The following is a 16231-nucleotide window of genomic DNA, read 5'->3' as shown; positions in this document are numbered from 1 at the left end:
TTCTCACTGTGCACTTTYCAATTGTGACTTGGAAAACTGCTAAGTCACTTTCATAAACCAGGAGGAATTATTTTAAATATTTTTTTTTGTCCCGTAAGCTTCTTCAGGAATTTAATCCTCCTAAAAGGTTATTTTTGGGGAAATTGTCTGTTTTGAAAGTATTGTATATGTCTTTCCTTGAACTTGATGGCCATTTCAGAAGTGAATTTTCCCTGTCACATACAATTCTGTGCTGGCAAACAGCCACCCAGAACTCTGACTGCACATCTTCATGCCTTGAAACTAAAACAGTTCTGACTCTCAGTTCTGTTCGGGGAGCAAAAAGAGATGAAAGTTTYATCACGAATAAATGAAAGTGTTTTGGTGACTTGAAGCAGCAAGTTTTAGCTTGTGGAGAAGTTTGATTGCAGTGCTTTATTTAGGCAGTGATTCAGCATTGCCTTCAAGGGGGGAAGGTGTCTGTGTTTGGGAGCYTTGTTAATATTGACAGGGCTGGGTGATGGACTGCCTTGGGCTGCCCCAAAGGCAAGGGGGTCCCTTTGGTCCAGGCTSTTCTCAGATTTCCCCCTCAAGGCTTTCCTGACCTCAAGGAAAGGCTGCTGCTCTAATTTCCCCGCTCTGAAGTGTCATTTGGGTGCGTTTGTATTTCTCTCAGGAGGGCACATCTGCCTTCCCTCTGCTCGAAGGTTTTTGTGCTCACTGAACGACTCTCTGGTAAAATCCTTGCAGAGAGCTCCTTTTGCTGCAGCTCCAGGGATCTAGGTTACTTTCAGAAAGCCCAACTCCAGAATTTCTTCCCTTAATTTAAGTGGACACATCCAGTTTGTATGGAACAGCCTAAATTCCATAAGCACAAATTAATTTATTGGTTTGTGCCCTCAGTCCCAGTTGGAGTCAGGGCTGGGCTGGAGCTGGGATGTTTGGTCTGATATTCCTGGGCTCTCCCTGTCCCAAAGGAAGGCAGGGCTCCATCCTGTACCATGCCCTTCATTCCCAGGTGGATACAGCCATGTGCTCTGCCTGTACTTTGCTGTGAGGAATCATTTCTGCAATAAAAACCAGTTACTTCTGATAGGAAATGCCACTGTCAGTCAGAAATATCTCCAGATGTGCCATGGCACCGCTGCTGCTAGGGGCTGGTGCCTGGGAAAGGAGCACATTTAAATAATTAACCATGAATTTGGTTCTGAACTGCTTCACTGGTAAAAATCTACACTAATGCACAATTTAAGCAGAATTCAATGCTTGTTAATTAGGCTTGTGTCGGATTAAGCCACCCTATGRCCACTTGAACTTGATTCAATGGAATTATTTTGCATTTTTCTGAGGTTTTGATTGGGGCTCATCATGTTTTTTTTTGATCCAAGTTTGTTGTCCCGTGGAAGTTGAAAGTTTGTTGGCATTGTCACATTTCAATACATTAAATGTCAGCTAGAGGGCTTAGAAAAGGTGTTCTTTAAACAAGTCACWAGCAAGAAAAAGCCTTTCCGTGCAAATTCCAACTTGGCATTTATTTGAGGGCTTGAAATAGTGACAAACTTCAAAATGTCTCTCTGGATCAGAGAYTTTGATACAAATGATGGCTCTTGGTTTCGCTTCCTTGAGGAGAAATCTTTGGGAGGAAGATACAGGTTGAGCACAGAAGGACACAGAGGGATGCTCTCCTTTAGTTTTGAATGCAGTCACATCYTTTTGCTCCGAGTTCTGATATCTCAGAGCTCTACAGAGGCACTGAACATTCTGGCAGAGCTCATTTGGCTGCTGTTATTCCAGTTTCCATAACATGCCAGGGAAACAGGCTTAACCCAGGGGCAGAGAGGAGGGGGATCATTGTGGGGAAAAGACAGAATGATTCTGCCTTAATTTTTATTCTTGGTTCATCCACTCTCTGCGTGTTTCAGCACTTTCTCAGGGCATTTCCCTTCCTCCTCTCTGGCTGCTGTGTTTTGCTGCTGTTTCTCTTAAGCTGACAGGTACTGTGGCACATTAGCACCAGCTACATAATTTCATAGCTTGTATCCCTTCATAAACTCACTGTCCAAAGCATTATTTCCTTGCAAGAGATACAGATTTATTTTTCTTAAATACACAAATTTTAAATTGCCCTCAGGACTCGAGCCATTTATTCTTAAATTGAATCTTATTTATTGTAATCCAGTTCCAACTGATAGAGCGTTCCTCACATTATTCTGACAGAAAATAAACACGGAGCTGAAGTGCTATCTTGGCAGAGAGTTATATGAGCTTGTAATAGCTCCATGCAACTGAATTTTCATTTCACTTTTATTTATTGGAAAGCTATCCCAGGATTTTGAATTGATTCCTCACTTTTGTTTGCATTTATATGTATTTCTCCAATAAAAKGAAGAAATCTCCTGTTATTTCAGGCCTCATCAACCTCCCTGAAGAATAACATGAATGCTGGTAGTGTAAGGAAAATTGAAATACTTAGCTGGGGTTTTTCTGTCTATACCACAAGAAATCTGTGCTAAACTAGCAAGTGTTTAGAGCAGAATTGCAGATGTGCACTGAAACGGCATTCAGAGAACAGGAATTACAATCATAATGTATTAACAAATTACAGGGGCTATGGAGATGTTATAATTCCTTGTGTTAGAATTTCTTCTGAATAAAGCAAAACAAATAAATTAAAGGATTAAAATGCTTTTCCCAGGCCCTGAGCAGTGCAYAGAATGCTGCCCTGACAGGGGATGAGGGAAGGTTACTCATCAAACATCACAGCACGAGGTGTATTGGAGCAATATTTCAAATATATCTCTTTATCAGTCCTTATCATTCCAAAGCATGGATGTAGAATCCATAGCATGTTGTTGCTAGTAGCAGGAAGGAAAAACGAGAATGCTTTGGATTTCTTATAATTTCTTATGCTAGAATTTCTTCTGAATAAAGCAATATAGATAAATTAAAGGATTAAAATTCTCTTTCCCAGCTCCTGGGCAGTGCTCAGAATGCTGCCCTAACAGGGGATGAGGGGAGGTTATTCATCAAATATCACAGCACAAGGTGTAACGGAGCAATATTTCAAGTATATCTCTTTATCAATCCTTATCATTCCAAATCCATGGATATAGAATCCGTGGCTTGCTGTCATTAATAGCAGGAAGGAAAAAACGAGAGTGCTTTGGACAGCTCGAGCTGCTGTGTGGTATTCACCTGGGAGCTGAGCAGCAGTCAGCTGTGTCTCCTGAGGGCATTGGAAGCACGAGGGTTGCAGCCACTGTTTAGCCTGTAAAATCTGCTAATTTTCCACAGCAGTGAAATATTTATTTTCTGAGTCAGGACTCTGCCCTGTTAGTGTAGCAGCAGTCCTCACAGATGAAATTTATATGCCTGTAATATAGCAAAGGCTGGGAAAAGTACGTTCTGGTGTTTTTTTTTTTCTAAAAGACTCTATGAAGTGCTTGTTAATTTTACAGTAATAGAAGAGACACCAATTCTAAATAAGTGAACTTCACAGTCATGCAGTTGTTCCCAGTAACATGATAAGGRTGTTATATTGATTATTTTCTGAATTCTCAGTCCTAGAAACTTGAACATAACCAGTTTAAGCCTTTTGGGATAAGAGGGTGCAGAGTGGGTGGTGTATTGCTCCAGCAGAACATTAATGTTTGGATTTGTGCATGGATCTATTCCAACTGGTGCCAGAGAATCACAGGAAAAATATCTGCTCTGATCGCACAGGTAATACATTTAACATATAACCATTGACTGAAAATTCTGTGCTGTAAAAAATATTTCCACACCTGGGGGAACAAATAACGTGGGTTCATCCTGTGGCTGACCTTTTGCYCTTAAATTGGCACAATGCCAATGCTGGGTAGTTGATTTTGGAAGCATTTCCTGCTGGGATGTTCTGGTGATGGGGTGCCATGGCAATGTTCCTGTGACATTTCCAGCATAGCATTTTCCTCTTTGGCTGGTGAGATCCAGGAGTTACCAGAAACATCATCCAAGCTTGTTTGGAGTAGAAATAAAGCTCAGMTGGGTTTCTCTGAGCTTCCACAAACACAGAAACTTTTTATTCCTTATCTGAGCTGAGCTGAGATGTGGCTGGGTCTATAGCTGAACCCTCCCTGCAGCCGGATTCCTGTTCTGGGCTCCATGGGATGTTTGCTGCTTTTACAGTGCAAGGGCAAACGCTCCCAGCCCTGAGCCCTCGCTGATCTTTATCACTGCTCTGCAGATTCTGCTCCTGATTGTCTTCTAACCCTCCCAGATAAACGTTCCTGAGCGACTTGTAGGTCACTGAAATCATCCTGCCTCACAAAACCCGAAGGAATTCTGCTCGGGAGATAATGGGCAATGTCAGACACTCATCTGTGCCCTTTCCTTTGTGATTACAGTCTGAAAGTATTTATTTAACTCTGCACTTGTTTTATCTTTTTCTTCACCTTGATTTCGCAGCAGATCCTGCAATAATTTGCCCACTTGATGGATTGTTTGAGGATCAGGAAATGCGGAATCATTCAGGAATATTCTGGGTTTCTTCTTGCACAGCTTACATTCTTCATCCTTGGGAAACATCTCTCCCTGTTCTTCACAGGGTTTCCTTGTTCAGGATTCTGCAGCTTCTTCTGGGCACATTGCAAAGATAATTTCCCATTGAAAAARTTTCCTTGCAGGCTTTACATTGCTGTTTCTGCTGTGCATCTGGAGTTGGTGTTTGTTTTTGTTCCTTTAACCTCAACAAAAAAAACCCTTTAAAAAACTCACTTTTCCCTTCCATTTCTAATCCCTCAGCTCTTGGACAGCCAGGCCAGGCTTCTGTTTGTTTTTCTGCTGTGGAATCTCATGCTATTAGACACATTCAACTGCAAAATGAGTATTTGTGTGATTTTAGATGATATAACATTAATATGCTTATCACTCCTAGTAAATCTCATCCTTGTTTCTTGACTCAGTGAATCAGTATATTGGCAGSTCCTGACACACAGCCATTATCCTTGGCTTGTGATAGTGGGATTTCACTGAGAAGTTGCATTAAATAGGATTCAGCACCATGGATTTCAAAAATGAAATATTTTCTTATATCCAATAAATGACAGATTTTTCTCTGAATTTATATTTTCCAATTTATTTCYATGTAACCTTTGATTCACTAGGTGTTATCTGCTGGGAAAGGGCAGCACTTCTTTCTGCTAGTATATTATAGGAGAAGCATTATACYCTATAAATATCTGCATATATTAGTGTTGATTAAATTATATTTTGATTATTTGGTGAAACGTTGTCTTCCAGATAAAGCTAAATACGTGTAAAGACTATAAATATAAAAAATGGATCCACATTTCAGTACTAATTATGAGTTGTGAGACAGTAGTATTGTTTTTAGTTCCTGCTCTAAATGACAACAGTTGGGGTTGGTTTTTCCTTCCTAATATAGGAAGGTATTTCTGCTGTGTAGAACAAGTGAAACCCCTCAGYAATTCCCAGATTCACCCACACAATAAATGATGGGAAGGTCTTGGGCACTTCCTACTGTTTCCCACCAGCTTTAGAGAGAATTTGCTGCTGTAGCATTCTGCAAAGGAGCATTGTTCTTTTTGTGCCTGGAAAAAAAAAACTGTGAGAGATTGCATATTCAGTATCAGAGCTGTGGTGTGTATCTATCTATCTATCTATCTATCTATCTATCTATCTATCTATCTATCTATCTATCTATCTATCTATCTATCTATCTATCTATCTATCTATCTATCTCTAGATATTTTTTTTTCTGTTAGGGAAGCCAAAAATGTGTTCCTGGTTTAAATGGCTCCTGTTAGGCCATTTTCTCTGAACAGATTTCAATTTGCTGTCTGCTCAGCTTTGTGCATCCTGATGTTCTCAGCCCTTTTCAAAAGCTTCAAGATATGTTTCTATTTTCATTAAAGAAGTTTTATAAATGGAGTCCCCTTTCCAGAARATCTGAATATCCATTTCATTCAGGAACTTCTGCTGCTTAGGTATTGATTGTCCAGCTTGTCTTCTGCTGGAGGACCCAGAGGAAGAAACAAGAACCTGGCAGGATCTTTGTATTTAACGAGGCACCAGCACAACTGGAAATTGGACCTGGGAAAGGAAAAATAAATGTATTCATCTCATGGGAAAGAACTGGGGAGRACCACAGTGACCAGTCCAGCCAGGCCTGGGGCTTTTTGGGTTTTCTMTTAGAGCCCAGAAAGGTTACAGAGTTCAAGGCAAACTTTCCAGGAGAAGGGCATGAATGTTCAGACCCTACAGAGCCATCAAATGCAGTCTTGTGCCACAATGAAAACACTTAAGTGTTTTTTTAAGTGTTAAGTACACTTAAAAGAAAGATCAGAGAGTTTTTGACCAAAAGAGAAATGGATTTCCATTTAAAATTTTTCCCTCCATAGAAGCAGGTGAGAATTTTTCAAGTTGTTCCCTTTTCTGAATTCTGGGTTGAGGATGGGGGTAAAACACCCTCACCCTATTTCCAGGCATTGCCATTCCATTTCGCTTTCCACAAGAAGAAAAGATTTCTTCTTGTTACTACTGGGTTTTTTTTGTCTTTTTCCCCCTCTCTGAAGCTGGTGCTTGAGGCTGCCCACCCTTCATGGATCCAAATGCTCCCTGGATGTCTCCAAAACMTCACAAGGCAGCAGCTCCTTGCAGAGCCAGACCCCTCCAGCCACCAGGCTCCCTTGGCTTTATTTTCTGCTGTAATRTTGAAATTTCCTGCTGGTGTTGAAAAGGTGTGAGGAGAAGGGACCTGTTCCCAATCATTTTTCCAGCCCCAGTTGGAGCCTACCCTGCAAACGAGCTGCAGAGTACCCCCCAGCACCCTGATTTATGTGAGACATCACGTATTGATGCCTTTATAGACACCAACTTGGTGTTGCAGAGGAGTCTGCATGTTACAAAAAGGGCAGCAGGTGTTATTTAGACTAAATTGACCTTGAAATTGATTTCTTTATTTTATGACTTACTGAGGGGAGATTAATACTTTTTTTTTCCTGCAGCCTGAAACAATTTACATGGTAATAGAAGGCATAGTCACTCAAATAAATTGCTGGAAGTAGTGGTGTTCCAAGAAAGAAAATATGGATCTTACTTGCATTGATTCTTTCCATCCCCAGGGAGTAGCTGAGACTTTTAACACTGGGGAAAGACTGACAAAATTTATTTTTCCCATTAAAAGCAGAAGAATGGATAGTAATGCTGATATTTACTCCARACTTTTGGTTTGAGGGCTGGGGAGAAGGCTGTGCCCCATATAAAGTTTAAGAAGTGTTTTAATGCTATTTCTTGATTTCTCTGAGGGCACATGGATAGTGTTAGGAGTCATAAGAAACTTCTGGAAAGCCTGGCATGGACACAGCATAACTGCTCTTTGTAACAGAACAGACCCTGAAAATAAAATAGCCTGTAAATGGTTGTTGCAATTCCATCTTCGAGTACCAAGCAGGAACCATCTCAAAATACAAATGTTAATGGAAACAAGAGACCTAAAAGAAATTACCTGGAGGAGGCACTGATAGGAAAACAGAGTGCAATTCTACAGGAAGGAGAAAGTTTTTGTTTATTGYGTTGTTGCAGTGCTGAGAAGGTGTAATTTCCATTTTCCTGCTGCCTCCCAGACAAGTGCATATTAAATGATTTGTCAGTGGCCCAATGCTTTGCATAACCTGAACATGTACGAGACATTTTTATGACACATTACCTGAAAATGAGTGTGAGAGATCTCCACAAAGCAATTCCTTGTTTGCTGTAAATATAGAAATGGTGTAAAGTGTCTTCTGTGTGAAAATCTTTMTGGTGGGAATTAATCTCATTTGTCAGTCAGAGGGCTGCCCCTGAATRCTGCTGTGGCAGCAGTGGTGAGGGAAAGGTTATTTCAGCCAGTGGGATATGGGAGGAGAGGGTGCTTGGGTGAGTCCAGTCCAAACATCTGGAATTACTGGGGAAGGGATTYCTTGTTAATGGGCTTAGATTAGTCYGAGTTGTTGKTGGAATTCKCTGCCCCCCTAAAAATAMTCYTGACCTCRGRAGTTTTGCTAATTTTGTTTTTGTATTCTGACTTGATATGTGGATTATCACAGGTGGTGAGTGAGTTACTCATGGGGAGCCCATCAAGGAGCTGTCCCACGTGCAGCACTGGCCTAAAGCTGTTTATTCACTTGCTGCTGGTTCACAGAGCTGTGCAAAGCTTCGAAATTAGCAGGGGTGGGAAAAAACAGTATATTTGCAAAATAGCTGCTTAAAATGTCATATTTATTTGGAACTCGGGGCATTGCCTTTTGGAAGAGTTATATAAGATAAAATGTGTTGTGTCTCTGGGAGTTCCCCAGGAGGAGCAGCCCTGCTGAAAGGTTGGTTTGGATCCCCAGATCCTGAGCACGGGGGAGCTGGGATCCTGGGCAGCCTGAGGAGCTCTGCAGCAGAAATTCCTGCTGGGAGGGAGGGGAGGGTCAGGGCTGGGGCACAAACAGCTGCACATCCCTCCTGCTGCACCCCTGGGTGCTCCTAGGGTGTGCCAGGGATGCAGGAGCAGGGAAATGGCCCTGGGGCAGCAGGGACAGAGGGRCTCAGGAGAGGGGACAGAACACAGGACAGTGAGTGAGTGAATGTGGAGAAAACATGGAAAGGCAGCAAATTCCCTGCTGGTCAGGGCACAGCAGTGGGGAAGGGTGGGGAGACTCTGAAATCACACAGGGATGGGAAGAGAAGGTTTGCTTGGGGGTTTTCTTCAATGTYGGCTTCAGTTTGTGGCTTCGCCCAGCAGTCAACAGTGACACTGTGGGAAACATGGGATTGTCCTGCAGGGGTTTGTCTGTGGGGTGGTTTTGATGGTGATTTGGGATATATTTAGATATTAGGAAAAAGTTTTGTAAGGAAAGAGTGCTAAAGCACTGGAATAGTCTGCCCAGGGAGGTGATGGAGTCCCCATCTCTGGATATGTTTAATAAAAGATTGCATRTGGCACTTGGTGCTGTGGTTTAGTTCAGGTGTCAGGGCATGGGTTGGATTCAAAACTCTTGAAGGTCTCTTCCAACCCTGGTGATTCTGTGATTCCATTTACACCGTGGAAAGTCTGTTTGTTGGCAGTTCCTATAGAGGAGTCAGAGTCTACAATGGCTGATAGAATGGAGAGTGAGGGATACTCCAATTTAAACACTCCACAGAGATGGAGGAGTGGAGAATTCCCATCAACTCCCTGAGGTATGATCTGTCCCCTGGGCCTTAGCACACCTCCTACAAACAAAGGATCTGGAGGCTTGATATCTGGGGACAAGTTTGATGGTGATAGTTAAAAGAAATTCATGGCAGTTACTCTCTGCTGCTTTAGACAGAGATGCCTCAATTTCAGCTTTTCAGGCTTTAATTCCCAAACATTAGGAAGAGCTGTGTAGCTTGGCTTTGCCATGTATATCTKATCTTTATTGACAGGAAAGGCACAAGAGGAGGCCAGAACTGGGAGACYTTTCCAAAATATAAATATGAGTGTAATGCCTGTGTCCATTAGCAAAAAGACAAAAACTTAACGTGCCAACTCAACTCTAACATACAATTTTATAATTAGAATTGTTTTAATTACTGGCTTGAGTCTTGCACTTGTGTTTATTGCACCTGCATTCAGACACTCTGGCACTTCTACCCCCTGTTTAAAACCCCTCCAAGGCTTTCTTTCTGTATTACAATAACAGCAAAATACTCAGTTTATTCTCTTGCCCAAGCCCCAGACTGCTTGGTGACATGTGGAATGCCAGCTGGGGTGCAGGRAAAGCTTCCTGAGGGATAGAAAATGAGGGATTTTATATTGCTTGAGGCTGGACCAGGATGTGGATCTGACACAAGGATGGTGAGCCAGCATAGCCAAGGGCCTGCCTCCTGCACAGCCTTTGCTGCAGGGGTTTGGAACAATCTAAGCAGGAAAAAAACCCAGGTCCCTCTGATGGAATAGAGAGTTATTTGTTGTAAGATGTTGAGAGAATTTTGAGTGGCTGAGACACTGTCACCCCAATTTCATGTGGAGGCTGTTCAGGAAGTGGAATGGGGYTCTCCCCCGAGTTTCTGAAAGGCAGAAGCTGTGTCATCATCCTGTCCTTCCCACCTCTCTGCCTCCCGAAAGAGACATCAGGACACTGGCTTGTTTGGGCATCATTATGGTCAAACCAAAAARGTGTGTAATTTAGGGAAAAGGGTCTAAGGCACAAGATGGATGGCAATGAAAATCTCCATAATTGAATATTTTACTGATGGCTCCTCTGAGTCCAATCACAGTGCTGCCCAATGTTGGGCTTTACTCCTGAAATGAAAAGTGCCAACTATTACGTTTAATCTGATTTTTTTCCCCCTCTCTCTTCTCTTTTCAGGACTATAAATCTGATGTTATGACTCTGGTTTCCAGTGCCAAGAGCAGTCCTCAAGGTCCAGTAAGTACAGCATTTTGCTGAAGAGATTAGATTTTGTAACTGAGTTTAGATCTGCTTTTAAATGGCTTTGGTCATCAATCAGTGGCGCTGACTCTTACCTGTGACACCTCGCTGCTTTTGAACTGACTGCACGTGGATTGGCTTAAATGTTCTTTAATATGTGACTGTAGAGGGTAGGGAATATCTGTCCTGACAAAGAGAGGCAAACTGAATGGAATTGGGGCAGTTAATTAATGAATAACCCTGTGGCTCTGCTGTGTGTGCTGCAAACCATGTCACCCGCACAGAGCTGTGCCTCAGTGCTGAGCAGAGATGGGATCACATCTGAGGGGTGGAGGGTGAGGTTCTGGTGCCTAAAATCAAACTCACCACAAACAGAGGCCAAAGTTAAGAGAATAAAGCAGACAAATTTAATCCAGGCCTGCTGGTACATTGGGGCAGACAAATCCTCCTCCTGAGGCTGCACCCARAATGGACCCCGAGTCACGAGATCTTCCCCTTTTATCAGTTCTGTCTCATGRACACATCGGGCCCCAATTCCCCAATGACACCTTCAGGTGATGATGGCACCCACCCCAGGTTTGCTCCCCCCAATTCTCTGTTGTTTCCATATTTTGGGGCTCTGAGGCAGTGAAATGTCCTTGGATTCAGGCTCAGAAAGGAATTGTTTTGTCTAAAGATGGGAGAGCAGGAGCTTTAGTGCTGTAGTAAAGAAGTACAAGAACACAGAAACATGAAAATATAGAAACTAAAAAATCCTAAGGCATCAGTACAACTGCCAAACCCCTGGAATTCCATGTTACAGTGAGGAGGGCTGCTATAGAACAAGAAAACAGAAGTTTGGGTGAGTTCAGAGCTGTGCAAGAGCAAAGTGTTCCCAAGGGCAGAGCCACTGTTGGCTTGGGAACTGAGCGGGACTGGACCCAAAGGGAATTCCCTGATCCTGGCCCAAAGGTTGGGTTTAACCTCGCCTGTCTGTCTGCTGCATTCCTCATTTTCTGTATAATATCACATCCTGCCAGGAAATGTGCACCATWACCAAGGTCATGCTAAGATGTTACAGACCAGATTGCAGAGGTGCTGGGGACACTCAGTGCTGTTTGATGGCACTAAGGGTTAATAATTCATTGCAGTCAAGTTCCTTTAATCTTTTTTTTTGCCTCTAAAACTGTAATATTGTGCTACAGGGCCTCTCCAAGCACCTCACCTTGGATGGTGCCAGGAATTGACATTATGTCATTTTGTGAACATTGAATTTGGTTTTTTTTTTCTCTCTTTTTCCAATTATCTGAGCTATATCCATCCGAATCAGGGTAGAAATGTGGGTTTMTGTCAGAATAAGCAAATAGGCAGTATTTCAAACGTTTGGCAATCCTTTTTCCCTGTTTGCAGGCATGATTAATGCTGTTTTAAACATGAACATCAAACATTAACAGCTCCCTGAAAGGAAGAGGTGGTTGGATTTCCTCCAAGTSAACGCTGTCTTTCAGTTGGAAATCTCTGGCTTCTGAAACTGCTTAGTCACACCAACGGAAATGCAAAAATATCTTAAAAAATGAAAATGTATACAAGAGATTTTTAGCCTCTCTGATGATTTGACAGAATCCATTTTTTACCCCTCTTTTAAAGTAGTTTTTAGATTTATCTTTCAATCAAGTTTCAAGTTTCAATCGAGTTTTTGAAAGAATCTCTTTCAATAATTCTTCCTGCGCTGACGCTTCCTGCTGGAACATCTTGCTAACATCTTTCTGTTAGTTTGTCAAAAGTGCACTTGGAGAATGATGTTCTGAGAGGTGGAGGTTTATTTTGAGAAACTCAGTGTTTTGTGCTTCCCGTGTTTCATTGCAGTTAGGTTTGTGTCGGTTAAAAAGGAATATTTTGAAAAAGGATGTAGTGCTTTTCTGCCTGAATGTGTTCTCTAAACTGGAAAACGGTTTGTTACAAGTGCAGAACAAGAAATGATGAGCACCTGTTGCTTTGTGCTGAGAGAGGGAGGGCTTTACAGAATTTATTGGTCAAGCTGACCCTGGGAGTTCTACTTTTTCTTTTATTTTTGTTTTTTTTATGACTGAATCCTTTGGTGGTCTATAAAAAAGTATCCTCAGACTTTGTGATAGTGACTTAAACAAGATTTCAATTGTCTTCCTTGAGTCTCAGCAGCTTGGACTTTAGTTATTGATTATTATTTTAATTATTTGTGAGTGATGGCAGGGCTTACAAAGGCACGTTTAGTGGTGCATTTTGATGCACTGAAGAGGGTTGTGATGGAAAGAGGAAAGGGTTTCCTGTTTTCCAAGATATTTCTTATGCCACACTACAATGGCATAAAAATAATGAGTTAGGAGTTGAGCTTATTGCTCTTGAAATTACACTGTCTCTGTTGTTGCTTGGAAAATTGTTTGTTGTGATGGATGAGAAGGAATACATAGATTTTTCAAGGGTGTTGCCAGATCATTGCTTATAGAACAGTCTGGTAATAAAAGGAGGGTTGACAGATGAGAATTCAAATGGACCTGAGAACAAATTATTGAATAATGCCCCAGTTCCAGAGCCTGAAAGGCTTATTTCCAGGTATTTTTTTATTTTTTTAAATAATTGTTGGCTGTTTTTCCTGTTTTAGTGACAGGTCCTATATGAAAGTCTAATGCAGCTCAATCTCAGGCTGAATTCACTTTTGTTACATCTCTGAGACTGCACTGAAAGGGCTGGAGCTGCTATAGTGATATAAAACTGCAGCAGGGAATCAGATCTATCAAACTTCATGTTTCCTGATAGCTAGAGCTGCTTAATAGATTGTTTGTTAAATAATTCAAGATGTTTTCATTAAGCTGAGTGATGGAGTCTTTTAAAGCCTTTCTTTTGTTCTTAAATCTCATCAGGCAGTTGGTTGTACCTGTGGAGCTGGGAAAATCTAACTGAAGGAATTATTACAGGAAGCTTTAGGAAGTTGTTAAATTAACCACTGGCTGCCAGGCTCTGGGGGGCTGGRTTTGGGCTGGATCCTTGGATTTCTGACCCTTTTTCCTCCCTCTAMGTCTTCTCTTTGCTGCTTCCCAGTCTTCTCTTAGGCTGCTTTAAATTCTTCCTGCTTGTGAAAGGTTTTTGTTTTCCAAAGGGCCTTTGCTTTTCCCCCAGTCTCGGTTTCTCACAGCCCTGTCTATATATTGATATTTGATAACAAACATCATGCACKTTTTTTTTTAATCAAGAAACGTTGAGAAAAGGCAGTGGGAGTAAAATAGGACTCTTCAGGGTAATTCAGGAGGGACAATAATGATTTTTTGCTGAGAAATAAAATCGCTGCAAGAATTGCTGCCTGTGATCTGAATAGAAATGTGATAGTACCTGAAATTATTTCATCTCTGCTGCTGCTTCAGGAGGGATATCTATTAGCTGGGGATAATGGCTTGCAAGAAAAAAAAATAAAATGTGGATTTCTTTACATTTCAGATTTCTATTGAATGGAATGTATCTTAGCACCAGCGTTCTTTAAAAAAAATTAAATGAATCTGTCACTACCAGGGAGAGAACAATAGAACTGAAAGCCAAAATAACTCTTCCCTGAGCATCATCACAGAGCATTTGGATAGTGGGCTGGGTGGCAAGGGAGAGTTTTGTGCATCAGGGGGAGAAGGAGAGGTGCACTGTGCAGGTGTCTGARATGGTAACATGGAACTGATCTAACCTGTGAGAATAAAAACAGTAAATCTGGCTAAAATTGTTCTTTTTTCCCCAAACTAATCTACCAAACTGCTGAAAAACAGAGAAAATTCTTTACAGCTCCATCATGAGGACCAGAGTGTGGTTTATGATGAAAGGAATTCAGCATGGGGGCAGAAGTTTCCCTAAGATGTTACTGTGGGAAGATTTGGTGAGGTTTTCCATCACATTTGAGAATCCAGGCTCATGAAATGTGTTGCAGTGTTAATGCTCAGCGCAGGGGAGAAGGCAGATTTAGGTACAGAACCCTGAGTTTTGTTCCCTCCACCTGCTTGTGGAACATCCACAAGGTTTGTTTTTATCCTGGCAGAGGAATTGACTCCGTGGCAGGAGGGAATGGCCTCCTTGAAAACATTCCAGCAGCACTGAGATGATGGGACAATGTTACTATTGCTGCTTATATGGAGAAAAACCTCAAATTAAAAATATTGCTCAGKGATAAATGAAAKGAGGACAAAGCAGTTATCCTTAGAKTCCAACTCCTGTAATACATTGACACCTTTCCCCTCTTCCATCGGGCAGTAATGGTGTGCAGTTATTAAATCAGGTGCTGAGTGTTGTTGATCGGGGTTAACCTTGCCCAGAGTGGTGATGGGGTGGTGTCTGCAGTGCTGGAGCTGATTTATTATTCTTAGAGAAGCAGATCTCTCCAGGATAAGTTGACACCGGTTGACATTTTGAGTTTTTCATTGATTAAAATCAAGTTTGGTGTCATCTTTTCTGGCAGGGGAGATGAAACTCAGAAATTGCCCTGTTCTCGCAGCCTTCCTTCATTTCCCCATCAGAGATTGTTCTGTGTTTGTGCTTCAGCCAAGGAGGTGAGAGTCTGACTCAATAAAATAGGAATAAACAATTTCCAGTGGCTGAAATTTCGAGTGATAATGAACAGGTGAATCCAAAGAGCTGCTGAAATGCAGGGTGTGGTTTGATGAAAAATCCTTGAATCTTCTTGAATACTCGAGAAAGAAAAGCTGTGGGTTGGGCAGGAGCTCAACACAGAGAGGAAAACATAACCAGAGGAGAAATGGGCTGCTTTTAAAAAAAGTGGCAGAAAAAGCAAAGGAGAAAAACAAATGCCTTTGCTGTTAATAATCAGATTTTGGTATTGAGTAGACTTTCAGGGAGGGGCTTGTGAACATCCTCACAATCTAAGAATAAATGACTGGAGATGAAGAAAAAGCAGGAAAAGGCTGTGTCTGCATCAGAGTCGTGTAAAAACTGTGCAGAAGTTGATGTTTCTCCCTGCTGGCAGTACTCAGTTGGTTTTAGGGTGSAGTGAGCTCCCCTGGATGAGTGTGAGTGTAACAAACAGGGTATAAACGCACATTTCATTCAGCAGTTCTGTAAATCTCTGCTGGCACCATCCAAGGGAAACCAAAGGGGATGATCATTTTGCCTTGCTGGTCCTTTGAATCTCTGCTTTCAGTCAGGATTTGCAAAAGGATGCTGTTGGAAAGCAAATGAATAAAATTATTGATTTGCATAAATACTTGCACAGCAAGACTCTCAATCATTTTATAGCTGCCCATCAAACCAGTTCTGTTTGTGTTGTGGGAATCATCTACCACTCATTTTTATGCTTTTATTAGTCTTAGAGGCAAATAAACCAATGCATCATTAATACAATAATTATTTATAATTCAGTTATTTTTTTTTGTTTTCTTTTGCATTTAACCTATATTAACAGTGTTTGTCAAGTACCAATATCTGGGATTTAAAATGAAAGAAAACAAGGAAACAAACATCAAACTAGAAACTCCAGAATCCAGCAATAAAAACTTGTGAGAATTCTGATGGATGAGGAAGATAAATTAGAGAGCCTGACCTGCTGATGTCCCCTTCTACTCCCCTTTAACAGCAGCTCTCACTTGTACAAACGCATTGCAATATGTATTTAAAAGCCGATTTATGGATATAAATTTTCTGCCACTGCTGAACTGAGTTCCAGCAGGGCAGGATGTGTGGGATGATGGCCAAAGGAGGATTTTCTGTGYCGGGTTCAGCTGAATCTCAGCAGGACGGCGGCTCCAGGGTTTTGTGCCGGGGATGCGCTCCGAGATGCGAAGCGCGATGACAAGATGCCATCTAGTGACACTCGGCGGCAAACTGAG

Source organism: Malurus melanocephalus, unplaced genomic scaffold, assembly GCF_030028575.1.
Source record: "Malurus melanocephalus ecotype Western Australia unplaced genomic scaffold, MMel_1.1 scaffold_170, whole genome shotgun sequence".
Classification (NCBI taxonomy): domain Eukaryota; kingdom Metazoa; phylum Chordata; class Aves; order Passeriformes; family Maluridae; genus Malurus; species Malurus melanocephalus.
Note: the sequence above shows the minus strand (reverse complement) of the source record.